Genomic DNA, 15,114 nt, shown 5'->3' with positions numbered 1-15,114 from the left:
AGTCCTAACAGTAGCACAACTTTCCCTCCCTAGTTAAGTTATTTTCTTCTATTATTTACCTTTAGTTCTTCTTGTTACTACACAATGAGGCAGAGGATGACCCTCTTACTTATACAGGGGGTTGTGGGTGTGTCTTACTGATTGTTTAATTAGGTTCAATAAAACTTCCATCTGTCCTACCAGTTCGCGGGGGGTGGAATACCCCATCTGTGCTACTGTTAGGACTAAGGGAAAACAAATTATCGTTAGAAATTAACGATTCTTGCGTGAACATTTCTCTGTGTGAACAGCCTTAGGCCCCTTTCACACTACAGGTATCATCCTGCTTTTTTATTGCCGTTATTTTACAATAACGGATGAAAAAACTTTGGATGTAATAACTGATGACCATCATCCGTTATTTTGAATGTTTTTTTTCTTTTAAAAACCTGATGTTGTTCATCCGTTTTCATCTGTTATTACCAGTTACATCAGGTTTTTAACCCTTTTTTTGTAAAGCTGTACTGAGCATGCTCAGTACAAAAAACGGATGTTAAAAAACCTGACAATAACTGATGATAACGGATGTTTTTTTTATTTTTTTGAACATCCGGTTCCCATAGACTTCAATGTTAAATTTTAACGATTGTTCACAATTTTTTTTATGTTGGACCATAAATAAGTGTGTGCATTAATAAAAACGGACATGCCTGGTGCAAAGGGATGTTCAAAAAATCCCATTGACATGAATGGTATTTTTTTGACGGCCGTTTTCAAGACTTTTTGCCGGGAGTAATAACGAGGTTTTATAGGCTAGGTTCAGACTACGGAATCTCCGGCCAGAAAAATGACTGCTATGTGTTCCGCGCGGTTTCCGCTTCACAAATTCTGAAGTGTGAATTTGTGAACGGAAACCCATTCACTACACTATGCATTTTAGCAAGCGGAATTTCCGCCTGCAATTTCAAAGCGGAATTGCAGATGGAAATACCGTAGTCTGAACCTAGCCTTACAGTATGATACCTGTAGTGTGAAAGGGGCCTTAGTGTGCTTAGGGAGGGAAGCAAAATCAATAGCTACAGCGTTCTGTAGCTGAGATGTCTTCCACCACTAAGATGCTGCAGCCACCTTCTTATTCCTGGCATAGTTCACTGCCACAAAATGGAAAGAAAATACCGTATTTATCGGGGTATACCACGCACCGGCCTATAACACGCACCCTCATTTTACCAAGGATATTTGGGTAAAAAAAGTTTTTTACCCAAATATCCTTGATAAAATGAGGGTGCGTGTGTGTGCATGTATATACCCCGATACACTGTTTCTGACCCCACAGAAGCCCCCAGGAAAGGCAGGGGGAGAGAGGCCGTCGCTGCCTGCTTCTCTCCCCCTGCCTGTCCTGGGGTCTAGAGCCCTGCTGCCGCCGCCTCTCTCCCCCTGGCTATCGGCGCCGCTGCCCCTTCTCTCCCCCTGGCTATCGGTGCCACTGCCCCATTGCCGGCGCCGATAGCCAGGGGGAGAGAAGCGGCAATGGGGCAGCGGCGCCGATAGCCAGGGGGAGAGAAGGGGCAGCGGCACCCATTGCCGGCGCCGCTGCCCCGTTGCCTCCCCCATCCCCGGTTGTATAATTACCTGTTGCCGGGGTCGGGTCCGCACTGCTATTCGATGTGAGACGCAATGACGAGTGACGTCACTCGTCATTGTGCCGTTCCGTGCAGCGCATAGCAATGACGCAGGGGATGCACACCGAAGGCCTGAAGCAGCGCTGACCCGACCCCGGCAACTGGTAAGTATACAACCGGGGATGGGAGAGGCAATGGGTACAGGTGCCCCTTCTCTCCCCCTGTCTGTCGGTGCCGCTGCCCCATTGCCAGGGAAAGAGAAGGGGCAGCGGCACCGATAGCAGGGGGAGAGGAGCCGGCAGCGACAGCAGGTCTCTGCACCTGCAAAAGCCGCTGCAGTTCATTGATTTAAAGCGCCCACTTTAAATCATTGAACTGCAGCGGCTTATCAGCGTATAATACGCAGATAGACTTTAGGCAAAAAAAATTTGCCTAAAAAATTAGTGTTATACGCCGATAAATACGGTATTTCTTTGGATAAGTTCACATGGGAATCTGCGCTGCAGGCGATTTTTGGAAAATATTTAAAATCCATGTTGCAGGGGGAAAAAAAGTGACACCAGGGAAACCACGACTCTGTTACATACAAGCGGCTAATCCGCGGATTCTGTTTGCAACCCACATGGTTTTTCCAACATCAATGCAATTGAGCCAGCAAAATGTCAGGCTGTGTTCACACGTGGCAGTTAGGTTAGTGGTACTGGTATCATATAACAACTGTTTTCAGAAATTGTGGTACAAAAATTGCATTTTGCAATTCGGTAAAATTGTGCTATTTTATTACAGCGATTTCTGGAAATAGAAGTAAAATGTCCAGGGGTTCCACTAAGTAAACCCCCATATGTGAACACAGACTCCAAATTGTCCTTGTCGTCTCCAAATAAAATGGCCCTTGCATTTTGCAAACAAAGCCAAAGGCGTATCTTGCAGAATCGCCTATAATACCCTAATATAGCATAGAGCAGTTTTTCCTAACCAAAGTGCCTCCAGCTGTTGCAAAACTACAACTCCCAGCATGCCCGGACAGCCTTCGGCCCTTGAATTTTGCACACAAAGTCAAAGGCGTATCTTGCAGAATCGCCTATAATACCCTAATATAGCATAGAGCAGTTTTTCCTAACCAAAGTGCCTCCAGCTGTTGCAAAACTACAACTCCCAGCATGCCCGGACAGCCTTCGGCCCTTGAATTTTGCACACAAAGTCAAAGGCGTATCTTGCAGAATCGCCTATAATACCCTAATATAGCATAGAGCAGTTTTTCCTAACCAAAGTGCCTCCAGCTGTTGCAAAACTACAACTCCCAGCATGCCCGGACAGCCTTCGGCCCTTGAATTTTGCACACAAAGTCAAAGGCGTATCTTGCAGAATCGCCTATAATACCCTAATATAGCATAGAGCAGTTTTTCCTAACCAAAGTGCCTCCAGCTGTTGCAAAACTACAACTCCCAGCATGCCCGGACAGCCTTCGGCCCTTGAATTTTGCACACAAAGTCAAAGGCGTATCTTGTAGAATCGCCTATAATACCCTAATATAGCATAGAGCAGATTTTCCCAACCAAGGTGCCTCCAGCTGTTGCAAAACTACAACTCCCAGCATGCCCGGACTGCCGAAGGCTGTCCAGGCATGCTGGGAGTTTTAGTTTTGCAACTGCTGGAGGCACCCTGGTTGGGAATCACTGACATAGAGAAAGCAGTTTACCCAGGCTCTGCAGCTGTTGTAAAACTACAACTCCCAGCATGCCGGGACAGCCGAAGGCTGTCCCGGCATGCTGTGAGTTGTAGTTTTGCAACTGCTGGAGGCACCTTTGTTGGGAAAAACTAGATAGGGGCTTGAGTGGAATTAAGTATTTTCCCCCATACACATCTTCACCCCAGGATTACACACCACACACACTATATATATATATATATATATATATATATATATATATATATATATATATATATATATATATATATATATATATATATACAGTATATATACACATCCCTGTCAGTAATAATCATCTGTCTTGAGCTCCAGTTCACACTAAACGTCCCCACTGTCCCCGTCCTCCTCTCCACCACCATCCCCCGCACTCTTTCCTCCCGCCGCTAGGAGGAGCTACGTATCACTTTACGGCTGTTCTCTTCAGAACCGGAAGTTTTGCAGCAGCGACCGGGAGAAGAACATAAACAGAGGTGAGAGCCGAGTACTGTGTGGGTTATAGACTTGTATGTGGTGGGCTCTTGGCGCACGTACACCGGCCGGGGAAGTGGCGGGTCACGTAGCCGGGGACACATAGGCTGACATGTCCAGGCTGCTGCAGTGGTGACATGGAGCTCTATTACACAAGAGGCGCCTTCCTATTGGTGTCTATTTACCTACTGGCGCTCATACACAGGGATAGGGTTGGAGCAGTATTACCTGTGGCTGACACCTGTTGTAGTAGCACAAGTCCCAGCATACTCTGTCAGCTGTGTACTGACGCTGCAGTGATCTATGGGGACAGGCCATGGTTATGTATACTCACTGGTATATATGTGGCTCAGCCCCCATATTCATCCCTGATAGGTGTCCATGTTATAGTGCTCTGTGAGGCTGTATTATAATGCAATACCATTACCCCCACTGTGTAGGGTAGGAGCTGGCGGACCATTGTTTCACTGGAGACTCTATTCCAGTGACATAAGGGACTGGATGTCATCCTGCAGCAGGAGGAGGTGTCTGACAGGAGGGATTACGTGAAGCCTTGTGTATGACTTGATGATGGGGGTTGTAGTGCTAAAGCTGCTGTGCTACACTGCCTCTGGGCAGGTTAGAGCACTATTCCTATGAAAGACACTCCTCACCTGTCCTCAGGATCTGTCATGAATGTTTGTAATGATTGGTTGGTGCTTTTGGCTGTCTGGACATGCTGGGAATTGTAGTTTTGCAGCAGCTGAGGGCACCCTGGCTGGGAAACACTGGCATAGAGAAAGCAGTTTCCCCAGATGCTCTGCAGCTATTGTAAAACTACAACTCCCAGTATGCTATGATGGCCGCAGCATAGGGGCTTGATTGGACTTGTACTTTGCAATCCTAAGGCTTCTTCTTTTACACTGCCTTTGTGCCCCGTTGGAAAACGCCCATTTGGATTAATTTTTTTTATGCCTTTAACGTTCGTTATCTGGACGGGGCACAACATGTCCTGACAGATCCCATTCACTATTATGGGGTCTTTCGGGCGCCATTGTTTAACGGGAGAAAAAGATGCATGATGCCTTTTCTTCACCCACTATTTGCACTTGTGAACCCTAAGATAACACATCCTAGATCTGAATGAATGAACTAATGATATGAAATACTTTCATCTTTACATAGTTGAATGTGCTGACAACAAAATCACACAAAAATTATCAATGGAAATCAAATTTATCAACCCACAGAGGTCTGGATATGGAGTCACACTCAAAATCAAAGTGGAAAACCACATTACAGGCTGATCCAACTTTGATGTAATGTCCCTAAAACAAGTCAAAATGAGGCTCAGTAGTGTGTGTGGCCTCCACGTGCCCGTATGACCTCCTTACAATGCCTGGGCATGCTCCTGATGAGGTGTCAGATGGTCTCCTGAGGGATGTCCTCCCAGACCTGGAATAAAGCATCCGCCAACTCCTGGATGTCCCAGATGTGCTCAATCAAATTCAGGTGTGGGGAACGGGCGGGCCAGTCCATAGCATCAATGTCTTCCTCTTGCAGGAACTGCTGAGACACTCCATCCACATGAGGTCTAGCATTGTCTTGCATTAGGAGGAACCCAGGGCCAACCGCACCAGCATATGGTCTCACAAGGGTTCTGTGGATCTCATCTCGGTACCTAATGGCAGTCAGGCTACCTCTGGCAAGCACATGGAGGGCTGTGCGGCCCCCCAAAGAAATGCCACCCCACGCCATTACTGACCCACCGCCAAACCGGTCATGCTAGAGGATGTTGCAGGCAGCAGAACGTTCTCCACAGCGTCTCCAGATTCTGTCATGTCTGTCACATGTGCTCAGTGTGAACCTGCTTTCATCTGGGAAGAGCACAGGGCGCCAGTGACGAATTTGCCAATCTTGGTATTCTCTGGCAAATACCAAACGTCCTGCACAGTGTTGGGCTATAAGCACAACCTCCATCTGTGGATGTTGGGCCCTCATACCACCCTCATAGTCTGTTTCTGACCGTTTGAGTGGACATAGGCTGGAGGTAATTTTGCAGGGCTCTGGTAGTGCTCCTCCTTGCACAAAGGCGGAGGTAGTGGTCCTGCCACAGTTCGCATTAGGGCCCGTTCACACGTCAGAATTCAAGAGGAATTTATTTGAGTAATTCCTCTTGAATTATCCGCTCCAAAAGAATTGCCATCTCCTCTGCCATTGACTTTAATGTTTTTCCGCTGTCCTGTTCACACAGCGTAAATTCCGCTAGCGGAATTCTGACGCTGAATTCCGTTCCGCTTGAAGAAAGAGCATGTTCATTGTTCAAGCAGAATCCGCTAGCAGAATTCAATTGAAGTCAATGGGAAAAAAATTTACGCCCGAGATAGTTTCCACGCGGGATAATGTAGAAGAGACAGCCCATGGAAAAAGGATGACACCCAATCTCCACCCCACACTCCACCCTTTTTTTTTTTACTCGTCAGCCATTTTAGGACAAGATAGAAGCAGAGCAAAGTGCTGTCTTTCCAAAATCTGTTTAAAAATGAGCGAAACTAATTATATTAATTAAGAAACTAATTTCTGACTAGCACAATCATAAAATGGCAGATTTGGCCCTCCCACAAACCCTCCCCTTCCTTCTTCCCCCTTTCCGCGCGAAATGAAATTTCGATTTTTCGGACGTAATTTTTTCTGCTCGAATTCCTCTTGAATTCCGACGTGTGAACGCACCCTTAATGTGCCATCCTGGATGAGCTGCACTACCTGAACCACTTGTGTGGGTTGTAGACTCCGTCCCATGCTACCACTAGAGTGAAAGCACCACCAGCATTTAAAAATGATTAAAATAGCCAGGAAGCATAGGAACTGAGAAGTGGTCTGTGGTCACCACCTGCAGAATTACTCCTTTATAATTTCCACCTGTTGTCTGTTCCATTTGCACAACAGCATGTGCAATTGATTGTCAATCAGTGTTGCTTCCTGAGTGGACAGTGTGATTTCACAGAAGTGTCATTGACTTGGAGTTACATTGTGTTGTTTAAGCGTTCCCTTATTTTTATTTTTTTTTATTTTTTTAGCAGTATAATATACATATATGTGTATGTGTGTGGTGCTATCCCTGTTACCAAAGGCTTTCCAGAAATGCTGGGAGTTGTAGTTTGGCAAAAACTGGAGACAGACTCTTTGGAAAATACCGCTCCAACACATGGAAGCGCTGTTCTTGTGATCAGTAGGGTCCTATCAGAGGATGGGGCACATGATATGGGATGGGTCCTGGAGAAAGAAGCCCTCAGAGGGTGTTGCTCAAATTGGGAGAGCACTTAAATCCCAGATCGTCTGGGGTGAAATATGAATAATAGTATTTATATAAAACTTAACTCACATGTAGTGTCCCCCCATATACACTGTGCTTTATGATCTCCTCAACAGAATATGCACACAAGAAAAACTGTAGTCATTTAACAATTTATGAAAAAAATATACAATCTTTATTGACATACAGTATAGTTATAATAAACATAGGAGGATATCCACCCAGGAGGGGGATGACAGTAAACCACAGGTATCGCTCTGATATCACATAAAGTGCCTTGGTGCATAACATGGAGCAACCCTCATTGCAAAAGGTAAGTAGCAGCAAAAAAAAAGTGTAAACAAGACATATAGTGCAAATCGTGCATACAATAGTACATAGAGTATATACAGTGGTCCCTCAAGTTACAATATTAATTGGTTCTGGGACGACCATTGTATGTTGAAACCATTGTATGTTGAGACCATAACTCTATGGAAACCTGGTAATTGGTTCTGAAGCCCCCAAAATGTCATCCAAAAATAGGAAAAAGTGAGGATTAAAGAAAAATAAGTAGATCACTAATACAGATAAAGCAAATCCTTACATATAAAAGTAAGAAAGATCTGCTGGGAGCTGTAATCGCTGTCTACGTCAGTGTTTCCCAACCAGGGAGCCTCCAGCTGTTGCAAAACTACAACTCCCAGCATGCCCGGACAGCCTTTGGCTGTCCGGGCATGCTGGGAGTTGTAGTTTTGCAACAGCTGGAGGCAACCTCTTTGGGAAACACTGGTCTATGTAGAGGACAGGAGCTTCTTCAGGTCCAGTAAAGAACAGACAATGTCCTAAAAAAGGAAAATGGAGCCACCCTCACCTGATGCCCAAAGGAGCAGCTAACCCTGATACAGGTAAAGAGTACAGAACATGTAATACCTCCCTGTACTGTAGGGGGCGCTACCAGACACCAGTCAGTGCATGCACTTTAGGAATACAGGGGTTTTACCAGTGAAATGCCCATTATGATTGGTCGGTTCTTCCAGTCATTGACACGTTTCGCAGATTCCATAGCAATTGTATGTTGAGTCTGGTTTCAAGTTACAATGGTCCAGAAAAGACCATTGTATGTTGAAACTATTGTATGTTGAGGCCATTGTAAGTTGAGGGATCACTGTACTTAACCATACATTGTTGTAAACAGGCACAGGATACCGGAGTGACACCACCTCCTGTGCCTGTTTACAACAATGTATGGTTAAGTATATACTCTATGGGGGGCATTTATCAACGGCTTTAGTCAATTTTTTTCTTCTAATTTTGTTGCTAAATTGTCGCAGTTGCGCCTGCACGATTTTCCGTGTGACTTTTTGTTCTGACAGCGAGAAAAGCTAATTTTTTCCCCGCTTTTTTTTTGTGGAAAAACGGTTTTGACTTGCAGTGGTCAGAAATTTATGAAGTGCGACAGTCGCAAAAAAGTCGCAGGGCATGAAAAAAACCTACTAAATTTACTCCAGCTCAGACATGGAGCAGACAAAACCAATACCAGAGTAAAAAAAAAAATTGCTTAAGTGAAAGAAATTTATCAACAGGCTGAAAGCAGTTGATAAATACGTCGCACATAAGCAAAAAAATTGTAAGAAAAAAATAACTAAAAAAAAGGAATACATAAGCAAACATTGATAATTGTATGCACGATTTGCACTATATGTCTTGTTTACACTTTTTTTTTGCTGCTACTTACCTTTTGCAATGAGGGTTGCTCCATGTTATGCACCAAGGCACTTTATGTGATATCAGAGTGATACCTGTGGTTTACTGTCATCCCCCTCCTGGGTGGATATCCTAATATTTTTATTATAACAATATGTCAATAAATATTGTCTTTTTTTTTCATAAATTGTTAAATGACTCCAGTTTTTCTTGTGTGCATATCAAATTGGGAGAGCCACAGAAGCTGGTGAGTCAGAAATGATAGTGCAGAGTATTATCTGGAACATGGATCGGGCCCCAATAATTAAGCAACAGGTCTAGTTGCGCACAACCAGGTCAAAGGTCACGAGAAAGAGGACATGCTGAGAGTGGAGAAAGAAGAGTTCACATCTACAGCAGACTGCACCAGTAGAAAATTGATACAAGGTCCTTATTGTGTAGTAATCTTCTCTCTACAAGAAGTATCGAGGTGGAGTAGTGAATGACAATCCTTACAAATATGTACACACCGACATTAAAGGTGTTTTCACCTTTTGCTTTATCATAGTAACTGCATTAAAAAAAAAGTGGTCTTTAAAAGGGTTAACTTTTTTCTTTTGTAAATCTTTTGGGCCTATAAGATAGTTTTCATTTTCTTCTTCGTTTGAAAGCCTGTAATAGTATAGTTTATGTGGGGCCTGTGTACCTACTGGGGAGCCCTACCTGATGGGGGTCATATCTATCTGGGACCTGTGTACCTACTGGGGAGCCCTACCTGATGGGGGTCATATCTATCTGGGATTCTGACTAACTATTGGGAAGCCCTACCTGATGGGGGTCATATCTATCTGCGGACCTGTCTACATATAGGGGAGCTCTACCTAATGGGGGTCATATCTATCTGTGGACCTCTCTACATATGGGGGAGCTCTACCTAATGGGGGTCATATCTATCTGTGGACCTCTCTACATATGGGGGAGCTTTACCTAATGGGGGACATATCTTTCTGGGGCTCTGACTGCCTACTGGGGGAGCCCACCCTTCCTACCAACTGGGGGGGGGGGGGACATATCTATCTGGGGCATTATTTACTTACTAGGGGAGCCCTACCTGCCTACCTACCTGATGAGGGGACATACCTACCTGATAAAGGGACATACTTTCCTGAAGGGGGACTACCTACTTAATGAGGCGGACTTACTTATCAGGGACCCTATCCACCTAATAGGGTGACATAATGGTCTGCCTATTAAGTTTCTATTAATAAAGACCTTATTTACAGACTATTTTGGTTGAAATTATTTTATGTACCAGGACAAGTGGATCATCATGAGAGACAAGTAGATCGTGCTCCGTTTTAGTCCCTTGGACAAGTAGTTTTTAAAAAAAAATCCACACCCCTGTACTTATATAGGTTTGATTTGTCGTACTTCTGAAAAAAATAACTACATGCAGGAAAATTTATACGTAAAAAATTGTCATCTACTGACCCCTATAACTTTTTAATTTTTCGCAATACGGGCCGGTGTGAGGGCTCATTTTTTGTGCCGTGATCTGAAGTTTTTATCGGTACCATTTTTGTATTGATCAGACTTTTTCGCATACGCCATTGACCGTGCGGTTTAATTAACGAATATATTTTGATAGTTCGGACATTTCCGCATGCGGCGATATCACATATGTTTATTTTTATTTACACCGTTTTTTTTTAAATGGGAAAAGGGGGGTGACCCAAACTTTTATTAGGGAAGGGGTTAAATGACCTCATTTTTTTTTTTTTCTACAGTGTTATAGCTCCCATAGGGGGCTATAACACTGCACACACTGATCTTTTACACTGATCCCTGCAAAGCCATAGCTTTGCATTGATCAGTGTTATAGGTGGTCGATTGCTCAAGCCTGGATCTCAGGCTTTGAGCAATCAGTCACCGATCGGATGCGACGGAGGCAGGTAAGGGGACCTCCGCTCGCGTCCTAGCTGATCGAGACATCTCGATTATATCGTGATCAGCCCGACTGAGCTGCCGGGAAGCTTTCACTTTCATTTTAGATTCAGGGATCAACTTTGATTGCCTCATCTAAAGGGTACGCCCTGCATCCTTAAAGGAAATCTGTCATCAGCATCACCGGCACTAAGCCTGTTACACAGGCTTGTAGTGTGGGTGATGCTAATTTAAACGCTATGTACCTTATTAAAAACCGAGCAGTGGATGTTTAGAAATCTTTATATTTACTTACCTGTCAATCACAGGCTTGGGGCTCAGTTACGTCAGCGGGACTCGGTACTCGGAAGCGGGACTCGGCCGGCCATTGATGTAAAGTTTCCTGTGATCTAAAGTGTTTACAAGTGCGCATGCGCGGGTTTACGCTAGCGTTAACCCTCGGATGCGCACTTGTAAAAACTTTAGATCACAGGAAACTTTACATCAATTTCCGGCCGAGTCCCGCTTCCGAGTTTACGCTAGCGTTAACCCGCGCATGCGCACTTGTAAAAACTTTAGATCACAGGAACTTTACATCAGTGGCCGGCCGAGTCCCGCTGACGTAACTGAGCCCCAAGCCTGTGATTGACAGGTAAGTAAATATAAAGATTTCTAAACATCCACTGCTCGGTTTTTAATAAGGTACATAGCGTTTTAATCAGCATCACCCGCACTACAAGCCTGTGTAACAGGCTTAGTGTGGGTGATGCTGATGACAGATTTCCTTTAAGAGGTTAAGGACACTCCGCCTATCTCTTACTTTGTCATTGGTGCCAATATGTACCATGACCACAGGGTCCTCTCCAGCTCCATCCAGCAACCTGTCAACCCGACCGCGATGTGCCGAACTCGAGCGCCAGGAAGACAACACACTGTTCAGCGATCCCGGTCTTTGTGACAGATCGCCCTATCTGTCCCCCTAATAATTGAGTCCCCCACTACCAGTACCTGTCTGGCCTGTCCTGCACTCCTCCCTCCCTCCTTACTGGAGCAGACACCACCCTGGCGGTCAGAGGCAGAGTCCTGCTGCAGTACTGCTAGGTCTGACATGGCAGCCCCCTCATCTGCCAAACTTGTTGGGGTGTGCCAGATCAGGACTAGCCTCCCTGACACTTTTCCCTCTACCCCGTTTTCTACCTGTAAGCTGACTGACTGTCCTGCACCTCCGTCCCACTATCCTCCCCCACCTCTACCCCAGAGACTACTTGCTCAGTGAGCAGGAGACTCCTCTCCAAGTTGTCAATGCTTCTCAGTGTTGCCAGTTGCTCCTTTAGATACAGGATCTGGGCTTCCAAATGAACAACTCGCACACATCTCGCACAACAATATGCACCCTCAAACTGCCGTTCAAGGATTGCATACATTGTGCAAGATGCACACTGGACTGCCTTTTCCAACATGGAGGCCGTACTAGATTAGGGGATTGCAAAAATGAACAGTAAAAAAAACAATCAAATATTTCAATTAAACTCCCTGAATTTAAAGTCCCTTACACTCACTTGTATACTTTACACTCTCGTATACAGACACACAATCAGTAGCTCAGACAATCGCTTAGTATACTTTCTTTTATAGTTACCAGACACCAACTCTCCCACTGCCTGGAAGTGAATGCAAAGGGGCCGACCGGAGTCACTAGCTTACTCTGTCCTGATCATTAAAGTGAATGTGGTATGCCAGGGATACGGCAGCGGACGGATTTTAAATTCTCCCATCGGATCCGGCTGTTGTATAGCCAAAATGTGGGGTAAATGCACCCGTATATGTTGTGCAGTACTGAACCATATTACTCTAGTATGCAATACTGTTACTTTGTGACCAGTTATTTTCCTTGATTTGCTAAATATTGTTACTGGAGGCAAACATGCACTGTATGTCATGAAATGAGTATGTTACTGCCATATTTGGAGTGCATGTGAATAGGGCCTTAGGGGTGTAGTGACTTGTCATTTCAGGTACTAATAAATATCCTTAGGCAGACATCTCCAGTTACCCAGGGGCGTCACTAGGTCAAATCATTCGGGGCCCCTTCCCCCGAATGCTAAGCCAAGGTGCCCCGAATGTCAGCTAACATGCTCACGGCCGTTTTATTTTTAGGGCCACCTAGGTCCATTTATGGACCGGCCCTGCCCCTGTGCCGGCCCTGCTCTTACAGTTCTAAAGTGGCCACAGCGCTGACGCAGCCCGAGCTGCTTAATAGCGCCGGCCTTGGCCACTTTAAGACTGTGAGCTTGCTGACCCGCCCAGGAGGAAATGGATGTCACGTGTCAGTAGGACAGCGCTCTGGGGAGCAGGTGCATGTGTGGGCCCTCAGGGTGCCTGCTGCTGCATCCCCTCCTGCCTCTCTCTGCACTGACTCTCTCACCAGTCAATCAAGTGTGCCTTGGACACGGTTGGGAGGAGGGGGCGGAGTCCGGGGGACAGGACCCTGAACGCGACCATGACCCAGGAGAGGCCGACGCTGCTGTGTTGAGGTAAGAGACGGGGGCTGCTCCAGACATTACTTCAGTGGCCATTGGACAAAGCCTCCAAAGTGTAGGGACAGCTGCCTCCTTGTGCATTACACCCACAGGGTTTCCCAACCAACCGGGGTGCCTCCAAGCAGTGTTTCCCAAGCAGGGTGCATCGGGCTGTGGCAAAACTACAACTCCCAGCATGCCCGGGCCGCAGCTGGAGGAAGCCTGGTTGGAAAACACTGCTGTAGAGCAGTGTTTCTCAAGCAGGGTGCCTCCAGCTGTGGCAAAACTGCATCTCCCTCGGGCTGTCCGGGCGTGCTGGGAGTTGTAGTTTTTCAACAGCTGGATGCACCCTGGTTGGGAAACACTGCTGTATATTGATGGTCTGTAGAGCAAATAAGGAGAGGTGCAGTACATATGCAGTGCAGTTTCCCAACCAGCTTGGGCGCCTCCAGCTGTTAAAAAAAACTACAACTCCCAGCATGCCCAGATAGCCAGAGGGTATGCTGAAAGCTGTAGTTTTGCAACAGCTTAAGGTACATTGGTTGGGGAACACTGCTTTAGAAGTTACAGACGGAGTAAAGATGGTGGTGAGGAGATGCAGATATGCCCTGCTGTACCACGTACCTATACCTCCTCACCACCATATTTACTCCATCTGTAACTTCTAAGACAGTGTTCCCCAACCAGGGTGCCAGATGTAGCAAAACTATGGCTGTCTGGGCATGCTGAGAGTTGTAGTTTTGCAGCAGCTGGAGGCACCCTAGTTGGGGAATACTGGTATACAGTGTAGACACTAATGTAAATCCATGTACATACAGGGTAAGTAATGTAATTTTATATAGTGACCCCAACAGCAGAACAATGAGTGTAACTCTTGAGCTGTAATGATTATTCTGCTGGTGAGGTCACTGTGTACATACATTACATTACTTATCCTGTACTGATTCTGAGTTATATCCTGTATTATACTCCAGAGCTGTACTCACTATTCTGCTGGTGAGGTCACTGTGTACCTACATTACTGATCCTGAGTTATATCCTATATTATACTCCAGAGCTGTACTCACTATTCTGCTGGTGAGGTCACTGTGTACATACATTACATTACTTATCCTGTACTGATCCTGAGTTATATCCTGTATTATACTCCAGAGCTGTACTCACTATTCTGCTGGTGAGGTCACTGTGTACATACATTACATATCCTGTACTGATCCTGAGTTATCCTGTATTATACTTCAGAGTGGCCCCTCCCATTGAGTGGCCCACCCATTGCCCCTCCTCTTTTGTGGCTCCGCCCATGGCCCGTGCCCCGGATCTTTTCTTTTGGAGGCCTAGCAACGCCCCTGCAGTTATCAAAGATCTTGCTTTAGTAGTAATGTCATATGATCATATCAGCAAATAGAGACTTACAAGGAGAGACAATGCCATGTGATAGGTGCATTGTATACAAGTATCAGTTCTTACATAACCGGCTGTCGTCTGCAGAATATGGCTTATACTAAGACATCAGGCAGCTGTATGAATGATGATTTGCTGTCATTACAGGAGACTTGGTTTGCACTAAGGACTGAGAGAACTACTGAACACGCTGGGGCTGATTCTTATTGATCGTAAGCAACCCATTGGCTGTTCCTGTATCCTCAGGAACACAACCAGCCAGCATTGTTTTCAGGATCAGAGCTAAAACATTGGAATTTGAAATGCTAGTTTATTGTTGCTAAAGTCTTTAAAGAGGAGTCCATATTTGGTGTATTTTTACATCAAAAGTATGCAACAAATTACAGTAGAATACATGTGAATGGGATTTTCAAAATCCTATTCATGTGCAGTGGAAACAACTGTACATGTTTACAAATCTGCAGCTTGCCTATTGCCTCATGGATTTTTACTAATTACGCTGTCTTCACACTACGTAGCGTCGGGCACCGGATC

At 45.4% G+C, this 15,114-nt stretch overlaps 1 protein-coding gene across 3 annotated transcripts in view; it reads left to right on the top strand.

The window, feature by feature from the left end:
- The first annotated feature begins 3,660 nt into the window (after positions 1-3,660).
- PHAF1 (phagosome assembly factor 1) overlaps positions 3,661-15,114 on the top strand; it is a 74,031-nt gene continuing 62,577 nt past the window's right edge. The window contains exon 1 of one of the 3 annotated variants that reach the window (XM_056526254.1): positions 3,661-3,782. The gene's annotated coding sequence lies outside the window, so the exon portion shown is untranslated. Of the gene's footprint in view, positions 3,783-14,768; positions 14,793-15,114 lie in introns of those variants that run through there. The other 2 variants (XM_056526255.1, XM_056526256.1) reach the window with 2 other exon arrangements.

The sequence above is a fragment of the Hyla sarda genome, chromosome 6 (assembly GCF_029499605.1).
Source record: "Hyla sarda isolate aHylSar1 chromosome 6, aHylSar1.hap1, whole genome shotgun sequence".
NCBI classification, from domain to species: domain Eukaryota; kingdom Metazoa; phylum Chordata; class Amphibia; order Anura; family Hylidae; genus Hyla; species Hyla sarda.
This window is presented reverse-complemented; position numbering and strand designations above follow the sequence as displayed.